General features: G+C 41.9%; 1 protein-coding gene and 1 long non-coding RNA gene across 2 annotated transcripts in view; one reads left to right on the top strand and one right to left on the bottom strand.

Annotated features, from left to right (window-relative positions):
• Positions 1-1,716, bottom strand: part of LOC104963608 (uncharacterized) — a 10,454-nt gene extending 8,738 nt beyond the window's left edge. Inside the window, exons 1-2 of the long non-coding RNA XR_800334.1 lie at positions 1,705-1,716; positions 841-857 (exon numbers count right to left, since the gene is read on the bottom strand). This is a non-coding gene — a long non-coding RNA (uncharacterized lncRNA). The remainder of the gene's footprint in view (positions 1-840; positions 858-1,704) is intronic.
• The window catches only part of obsl1b (obscurin like cytoskeletal adaptor 1b), a 120,574-nt gene that overhangs the window by 98,160 nt on the left and 13,130 nt on the right, over positions 1-9,284 (top strand). The gene's annotated exons all lie outside the window — the stretch shown is intronic.

Consider the following 9,284-nt stretch of genomic DNA (forward strand, 5'->3'; position numbering starts at 1 on the left):
TCTCTCCAAGGGTTTGTCCTTTTTGTGGACCGTAGAAAACACTTCCTTGATTACCGTAATTTTCGGACTATAAGCCGCGCCTTTTTTCCCATTTTTCGACGCTGCAGCTTATGTAACGTTGCGGCTAATCTATGGATTTGTACAGCTAACGGCCACTAGGGGACCTCCTAAATCTATGGATTTTACAGGTTACAGTCCACCACCTTTAACTCTATGGCTCTATGGCCGGTCCGCGCCCCCCACCTTTAAGCGGCGGGTTCCAGCAGGAAAAGCTGGAGGCCGGAAAAGAGTGAGACAGGTAGCGCGCAAAAGTAAAAGTGGAACCGAGAGTGGTACGAGAGACAGAACGAGAGCAAGACAGACAGACATTACGAGAGCGAGACAGTTTGTCCCCGTACCACTGGTTGAAAACCACTGCTGTAGATCACTGCCGGTACGTGCGCTGGGAGCGCACCGTTTAAGTTTGAAAGTTGAAAAGTTTGTGTGTCTGAAACGCTATGTGATACAGTACAGTTTACACAGCACAGTACATGTTCTGTAGCTACTATTGCACTAAATGGTAACACTTGAATACGTTATGCAAATATGCAACTTGTTTGTTGAAATGTTAATAAATGGGAGCTTCCTCAAACAGCCATCTCTTTCCCGACAATCCCCTCTGTGCACGAACCCTTACATATGGTAATTAAACATTAAAACACCTGCGGCTTATAGTCCAGTGCGGCTTATATATACACATCATTCAATTTAGCTGCTGCGGCTTATATTCAGGTGCGCCTTATAGTCCGAAAATTACGGTATTTATTATAAATATGTAATTGTTTGTCTAGCTTTATGCACATCTGAGCATGCACGCTCTTTGACGTCAGCAGAGATGGAAAAAGTACTTACGCAGCGCCAACACAGCGGCGTGCGTTGAAGCTTGTCGGTGGGCGTGTCTGAAGCTCGACCAGCAACCAATCACAGTGATTGGTTGCTGGTCGAGCTTCAGACACGCCCACCGACAAGCTTCAACGCACGCCGCTGTGTTGGCGCTGCGTAAGTACTTTTTCCATCTCTGCTGANATATGTTTAACAAAATAAAAATAAAAGCTAAAACAAACAGTAATTTTCAATGGCTAAAACTTTGTGCTCCCCCCCCGCGTTGATAATTCACGATCGTCGGCACGCTGATAAAATGGCACTTCATATCAAAAAGGTTGCCGACCCCTGGGCTACACTGACCCCAACCACCTGAGGTCAGAGCCTAACATGACCCAATGAGGCTTCAGCTACTAGAACTCAAGCAGAGATGAAGAGCAGGTTCAGGTCTTGTTCAGTCTCTTCTCTCCAACTCCCAGATCAGTTCAAACTCTTCATGCAGCTCTCTCTGCAGACACACAAAGCTTTATACAACTATGTGTACATGCAGGAGCACTCCTATCAACATACTTTGATGTTCTTCTTTAGAAAACATGAATCAATAACATCGATCCTCTCGTCAGTACACAATCAAAACCAAGCCCATGAGTTCACATGCTCGCAGATTTACTAAATTCACAACAGAAAGAGCCGATATAATGATGTGTCTGACTTTGTTTCTTAATAAACGTTGAGTTAGGAGGACAGCATTAAAGTGAACCTGTGACGGAGCTGCAGAGCCTTTCCTCTCCTCAGAGAAAGTCACAACCTCAGGTGGACTGTGATTCTGGTGTATCACGTTACCATGGAGACAGCAGACATATGTTAGGAAAGATCGACCAAAGGAGCCAGTGACACACACACACACACACACACACACACACACACACACACACACACACACACACACACACACACACACACACACACACACACACCCCCTGAGGGCATGCAGGACAGGAAACTGTCAGGAGAAATCAGAGTCAACACTCTCCTCTTTCTCTGCGATTTTCAACTCCAGGATATCTCTCTGAAGGTTTAAGTACATAGAATCAAATCCACAGAAAGTGTGGTTAATTTATTCACTCTTGTATTCCCATCAGCCTTTGTGTTTACTGTTTATTAGTGCTTTGCTCATGTTTATCTTCATAGCTTTTAGCTATACATCAGTGAGTGTTTTGTTTCAGTCAGCGAGCAAAGAGAAATTCAGTCCCAGCAAGCCTCCTTTCTTTTCCCAAAATATTTAAAACACCCACTCATCTATCCTTTTTAGTTTCATATTCATTTCATTGCTCTCAGCTCTCTCTTACACACATGGAGAGCCACACACACACACACACACCCACGGAGAGCCACACACACACATGGAGAGCCACACACACACATGGAGAGCCACACACACACATGGAGAGCCACACACACACACACACACACACACACACACACACACACACACACACACACACACACACACACACACACACGATCTTACCGTTATTTAATAATACAAAACGCATATTGCACTGGATACGATTTAAAACGAAATACTGACAAAGAAAAAGAAAAAAACAGAAACATTTGATCACCCCCTGCAATATAAGTAATAAAGCCCTATTCTCTGCATATTTGCAGATGGATTTGCAAAACTAACAGATCTGTGTGCATATCAAACACTTGTCTCAAAGAAGGCTTCTGCCACAAATTGAAACTATCGTCATTTATTTTTGATGTATATCTTTTTTTATTGTATGATGTTTTGATCACAGCAGTGTATGTTCAAGTATTCTCAACATTCAAGTTGGTTTTAATAAGTTATGTCATATTGTAGGGGTGAATGTAATGATTGACAGCTTATCTGAGTGAAGCAGGCAGCAGAGGGGTTGTACGAGAGGAGATGTAACTTCACTTTCCCTAACAGTCACTGTGTAATAGAACATGTTTCAATGTATCATGAATGTACTTAGTGGAGTTAATATGGTTTGTTGTTGTCTCTCTAACGAAACAGCTACCCTGGTGCTAACGTAGCAGCTAGGTTGCTCATGCTAACAAACGGTGGCCTTCTTATTGGCTAAATTGACTGGATATTGTCAATGCCACTTCAATCCCCAAATGCACCAAATTCTGGATCACATGTTGTTAAAAACAGTCTGTGTTTTGGTTCAATAAATACAAAAGATATGGATTCAGGTGTCCTTCCAGAATAAGTGCAGTTTTTTTGTCAATAAAACAGAATGACAGTTAGATGAGATGTAGGCATATCCTGTTCTCTCACTGTCCTTATTTTTAAATCATCTCTTATTGATTTCTTTCTTATACCTCACTCACTGGGTGTCAATAAAGTTGCTGTGCAGTGACTGCCACTCAGTTTAAAATGACCCCACTCATTTCCCTTTGCTCTATAATCAATAAAAGAAATGGTTTAAGACGAAAACTATTTTATCAGCCTTTATCATTTCAAGTAGCTGCCACTCTGCCTATTACACATCACAGTGGAGTGCCATTAAGTCTGATTGGTCAGAAATTGAGAGTGTGTGAGAGAGAGCCATAAACCTTTCTGGCTGCAGCTCCTTAAACGCTCCCGTGGCCCGAGTCTTATTGGCTCTGCCGCCAGAAGCAACCCTGACGGTCAGAGTTATTTTAAAATTAAGCTATAACAGACAAATGACTCAACCATTCAAGCAGTGATGGCTTACACTGTCTTAAACACACACACACGGACTCGTGGGCAAACACACATTTTTGTGGCGTTAATCATCTCCAAGTGGCTGATAAAACAAAGACAGGTCATTAAGACTTGGCAGTGTTCATAAACTGTACTTAATTAACTGTCCTCTTCCTTCTCCCACTCTCATACAGACACACAGTATCTTTGTATTTTTCAAAAAACACACTTATTTCTTCCTTAAGCTATAGCAATTTGTTAATATATATTCTGCTCTTTCCACGCATCACGTCCCCTCCTCCATCCCTCCATACATTCTTTGCTTTCCCTCCATCTGTCTGTGGTGAGAAGGTTGACAGTTAATTGGGAGTATGTTTTAATGAGCTGGCCCTGAGATTCTATCTCCTCCTTTCATTAGGAAGGGAAGACAGGGGGGAGAGAGAGTCAAGGAAGTGAAGGATGAGCGAGAAAGAGAGCAAGGGGAGGAGGAAGGAAAAAAAGGAAAAGAGAGAAAAGTCCACCGCTCGATAGAGAACGTCTAGAAGTTTCCAATCGGCGCAGTGGAGAGCACGGCTAGGTGTGTGTGTTTGTTAATGAGATAATCAATAGCAGCGATGTGTAAGCCCAGCAGTGGGTCTGCTTTGGGAGAATACTTACAGAAACACACAACTTGTAAGAGCTGTTTGTCTACACTCTGCTGTGTTTTCTAAACCACTCTGACTAAACCTGAGTTGCTCAACTGTGGTTCCTCAATTTCAAGTCTTTATCGAAAAAATTCACCGCTTCATTTGAGCTCCATCTGTCTCCAGCCAGCATTATTTTATGGAGAAAAATAAATCACAATTGTTCAATGTCAGATTGATTTTTAGGACCCAGTGTTTATCTGAACATATAAATTGGTAAATGTCAATGTCGTAAAAAAACAAAACAGCAGTGCCTTCCTCTCCTTGAAACTTCTAAAAGAAAGATGTTGAAATAACTCAGCGGAGGTGTTTATGTGGCTGATTAGCAGAGCCTCATAAATACCTAATCACTGATGCTAATCAGCCCTCTCACCTAGGGGTGAGCAAAGAATATAAATTACACACATACCCCTGTGGACTCAACAACACCAACTTCCCCTGGCATAATCATTCTGTCAACAGAGCCATTTTAACATAACATAGCATTAATGCTTTATTAACTGACAAACAGAGATCTAGCTATGTCTAAGTAGCTTCTGAAAAGTACAAGTTCTTGTTTGCACTACTTTGAAAGAACCACACAGTTGCAGTCGACTTTGAATCCCACAACATTTGATCTCCCACCGCTCAAAGGGCGGCTTTAACACACATTCTCACTTCTGACTTTATTATGTTAGGTGCTGTTTACACGAGAACGCAAACGGTTGTATCCGCTACTTTTCTCTTTCGTATAGCCCGTTCGTTCACACTAGACCGAAACGGAACCGCGGAAACTGACCCCGCAAACGATAACGGGTCCCAAGCTGGATAGATCTGCAAACGGAACGCTCTTGGGGGCCAAACGGCTCAGAGTGTACGCCCTATACGATCATTTCCTGATAACGATGAAGCCATAGCCCCGCCTCTCCCCACCTCTGCTGCTCACTGCTGTAGCATGGTCAGTAGCATATGTACTACAGCGTCTCCGGCGCTTTCATGTGAACGGAAGACTTTTTTTATTGTATTCGGTTTGTTTGCGTTTCGTATGCGTGTAAATGGGGTCTTAAACGGATCAAAAACAAAAGTGTGGATTCGAAGTTTACCAATGTATGTGAAAAATCTAAACGTTTTTATGATGCCATGGGGGGTGCGCATCTTAATGAACAACAACAAAAGTAATGCTGAAATAAACAGAATGTAGTCATCATCATGTAAAAATGCATATACTGAAGTACAAACATATAGCAACTTGCATTAAATGAGATCATCTCATGGATATTTTACTTGAGATCCAGATATCACTAAAATAATAATAAATTATATTTCTATAGCGCTTTTATTGAACCCGAAGACGCTTTACATTTGGGAGGGAGGGTAGACCAAAAAAAAAGGAAAAAAACAAAGAAACAAAACAAAACAGAAAAGCAGTCAGGAGGAAGTTGGTTGGCACTAATATGTGTTTTACTGCTCAAGTCTTGCCAAGATGGAGAATTAAATATTGTATTGTATTGTATTTTGTGTTGAGTTTGAGAGGAGAAAGGTCAGGGATCACTTTAGTTCTCCATCTTGAATTGTTCATTCATGTTATATAGAGCAAAGTGGGTGAACAACACTGAATCTGAAAGCCAGTGGAAATTAGTATTATGGACCTGAAAATTAGCCTCGCTCTTGTTCAAATAATTTGGTACCGACCCTCAGGTTAAATGCTCTGTCAGCACTGTTGAAGTTGTTAGCGCTGTTAGCTCTTGGCCATGTTGAGAGCTGTGTTAATTTAACAGTTGATTAGTGAGAATATATATATATATATATAGCAGACAAAAGAATAAAATAATTGTTTTAAGTTATTATCGTTGAGACATTGTTTCTGAATCAGCTGAACACTGAATAAGCATTTAAGGCTTTTTAAGGATGAAATGTGAGGAAATGATTCTAAATGACATCCTCCGAGCTAAATTAGTGTGTCTGTCTTCCATCTCTGCTGAGACTCACTCAGCTTTGAATGAGGAAAGAGATACTCATTTGACAATTTTAACTTGAAATATTTCAATTACCAAATGTTAGAGCCGAAATGTGAAAGCGAATAAAGGATGAAGAAATTATTCCAATGAGTGTGAGACATAATGAACGCCTGAGAAGAGAGAGGGAACGTGACAGTTGCAGGTTAAACAGCTTACACCATAGGAGGGGGATTTGGCTGCCTCTGCTAGAGGGGGATATTAGCAGGATTATCTGGCAACCCTGTTGCTGGGGTGAATAACATTAGAATCCTATTTGTAAAGACTCCTCTGCTTCCTGTCCACAATCCTCCATTTACTCCACACTTACATCCTACAATTAGTCCACTTACGTTCTCATAACCCCAGATGAAACTCTCACACACGCGTGTAAACAGCATGTTATGAACGTTATGTATATTGTAGGGCTGACATGTTAATGCTCAAGATTCATTTGGAAACCTTATTGGGTTAAAAAATGTACGAAAAAAGAATCAAATTAGGAAGTTTGACCCTATATTCCTCCCGTTATTCCAGATTCCAGATGTTTACAATGAATTGCATGGCAGTGAAAAGGCCAGAAAAGTGAAACCACTGGACATCAGTTGCAGCCGGTCTCCCTTGATTGTAAAGGCACATCTAATCCATGACAGTTGACGGATAGTGATAGCAATATGATAGCAGCAGAGAGAATACTAGCATAGGAGCGTGTGCTCTGTTTAGCATATGTTATAAAGAAGCTCATCACGGAGGCTCTCTGACAGCTTTGACTATCATTTTGTGTCCGAAAAATGTCTGACTTCATGCCAATAACTGCATTTCGTTATTACAAAGCCAGACTTTTGTTTTACATCCCCTAAAGAACAAGTAAATACTAATACAGACCAGCAGAAACTATGCACCAAACGGAAGCCAATCTGATCACCCTTTACTCCCCTCCTCCATTCCTTAACCCTTTATCTTCTCCTCTACATGTCCCTGAAAGAGACCCATACAGACCAGCATTCATGATGTGCATTTCAGTATATTGATATTCTTCAAGTGTGGGTGTTCTTCTTTATGTGCGAGAGTTGTATTCCATTAGCGATACAGGCCTCTCTGCTCCCATAGGCCACCAGGCATGTGTCATACACTCAGATAGTGGGGGAACACCCTGAATACTAATACAGGAAGTGCAAGCATCTATTTCTGTGTGTGTGTGTGTGTGTGTGTGTGTGTGTGTGTGTGTGTGTGTGTGTGTGTGTGTGTGTGTGTGGACATCTGTATGCAGGGAAATAGGTGCGAGTGGGGGGGTAGGAAGTGGTGTGGTGTGACAGAGAACGTTCAGATTGGAGTAGGCCTATGTGTGCATTTGAGTGTGACAGTGAGCAATATGAGGGAATAACGAGTGAGTGAGTGTGTGTGAGTGTGTGTGTGTGGGAGAGTGTGAGTGTGTTCTATGGATGCAGTCTGAGTTTAATAAATATTGACAGTGAGTTATCTCTCCTGGCAGGGTCGCAGGTGGGTTGCATGAAGCAGATTGGACACACCAGCGGGAAAGACAATTCACATGCGCCCACATGCAAGTTCAAATCCCTTAGATTTCTTTACTGGTGTCCTTGAGCAAGGCAGTAATGACCGGCCGTGATAGTCTAGCACTCGCCCACAACAGATCGTCCCGCCGAGATAATAAAGCCGCCTTCAACTTCTCCGGTATGGATTCTCCACGGTGTCTGTGGTAGCTAGAGGCCCTGCTATCATAACAAAACACAACACAGCGATTAGCTCCTGCAAAACACTGAGATCAGAGAGGACAGAGAGAGTGGGGGGGGAAGATAAACAACTAGAGAGATAAAGAGAGTGTTCCAGGACAGGATGGAGAAGCGACAAAGAGGTACTGTTTTAGGTTAAATGAAAGCAATTATTATACGTTTAAATTAAAGATATTGTAGGTTCAATTTCATATTGTTGCTTTCAACTAACCTAATACAGTTCTGTGAAATGTGTTGACATAATACATTTAATTAAAGTCAACGTTTCAGTTGTTTCAGTTTTGGCACAACAGGATGTGTTAACTGTAAAGCTACTTAGGAGGAGGATTTTCTCAACAGCTGAGGGACCCACATACAGTTTTTATTTAGCACACTCAACGAGCGCATGGGGAGCGCTGATCGATTAATGCGGCCCGGTGACATTGCCCAGTCATCACTCTCTCCCTCTCAAACATACACAACCATCATCCCTCTATTCATGAGGTAGGTCCCCACACACACACACACACACACACGGTCCCTGTTGGCGTAGTGTTCCTCTCCCTGCAAGGCTGAGTCGAGCACAAAGCTATAACGTGGACCAATGGTGCATAAACGTGGATATGGAGGGGATTCAGAAAAAGAAAACAACCTGCAAGGTCAAATTTGCAATTCCTGAGGCATTGGAGGAAGATCCCACAGAGACAGACATCAGCTCTCACACAGATGCTGCAGTCTGTAGGAGTTTGTTGTCGACAGTGTTTCCCTTTTAACCTCACACCTCTATGTAAATGATCAGGGTGCAGGTGCGCTTGCTTACAGAAATACACACTGCTTGTAGCTCAGAGCCACACACACAGCAATATCTGATCCACAGTGGTGGGATGTATTAGATTAGATTTACTCAGGTACTGTACTTAAATACATTTCGACGTAGTTGTATATTTAATTGATGCTACTTTACACTTCTATTCCACTATATTTTGAAAGCCAAGATTGTAATTTATTCCACTACATTTATTTTACAGCTTTAGTTGGGTTACAGATTCAGTTAGCTTGTAATTTGCCAATACAAAATAGAAATACACTTATAAGTGAACCCTCTCATATTATTATAAGTATAAGCAGTATGAAATGTAATTAGCATTAGGTCCACTTTGAATGGGGTGACGTCACGCTTTGTCAAACTGCATTGTGGTTCCCTCGCGGCGCTTTGCCTCCGTTGCTCGCTTCAAAAGTTGAGAAAAGTTCAACTTTTCAAGCTTCGACGGAAGCGTAAGCCAATCAAATCATATGCCAGTACAAGCTCTAGCCAATCAGACTGCCAAGGCACACG

This window comes from Notothenia coriiceps, unplaced genomic scaffold, assembly GCF_000735185.1.
Source record: "Notothenia coriiceps isolate Sejong01 unplaced genomic scaffold, NC01 NC01_scaffold00036395, whole genome shotgun sequence".
In the NCBI taxonomy this organism is placed as follows: Eukaryota; Metazoa; Chordata; class Actinopteri; order Perciformes; family Nototheniidae; genus Notothenia; species Notothenia coriiceps.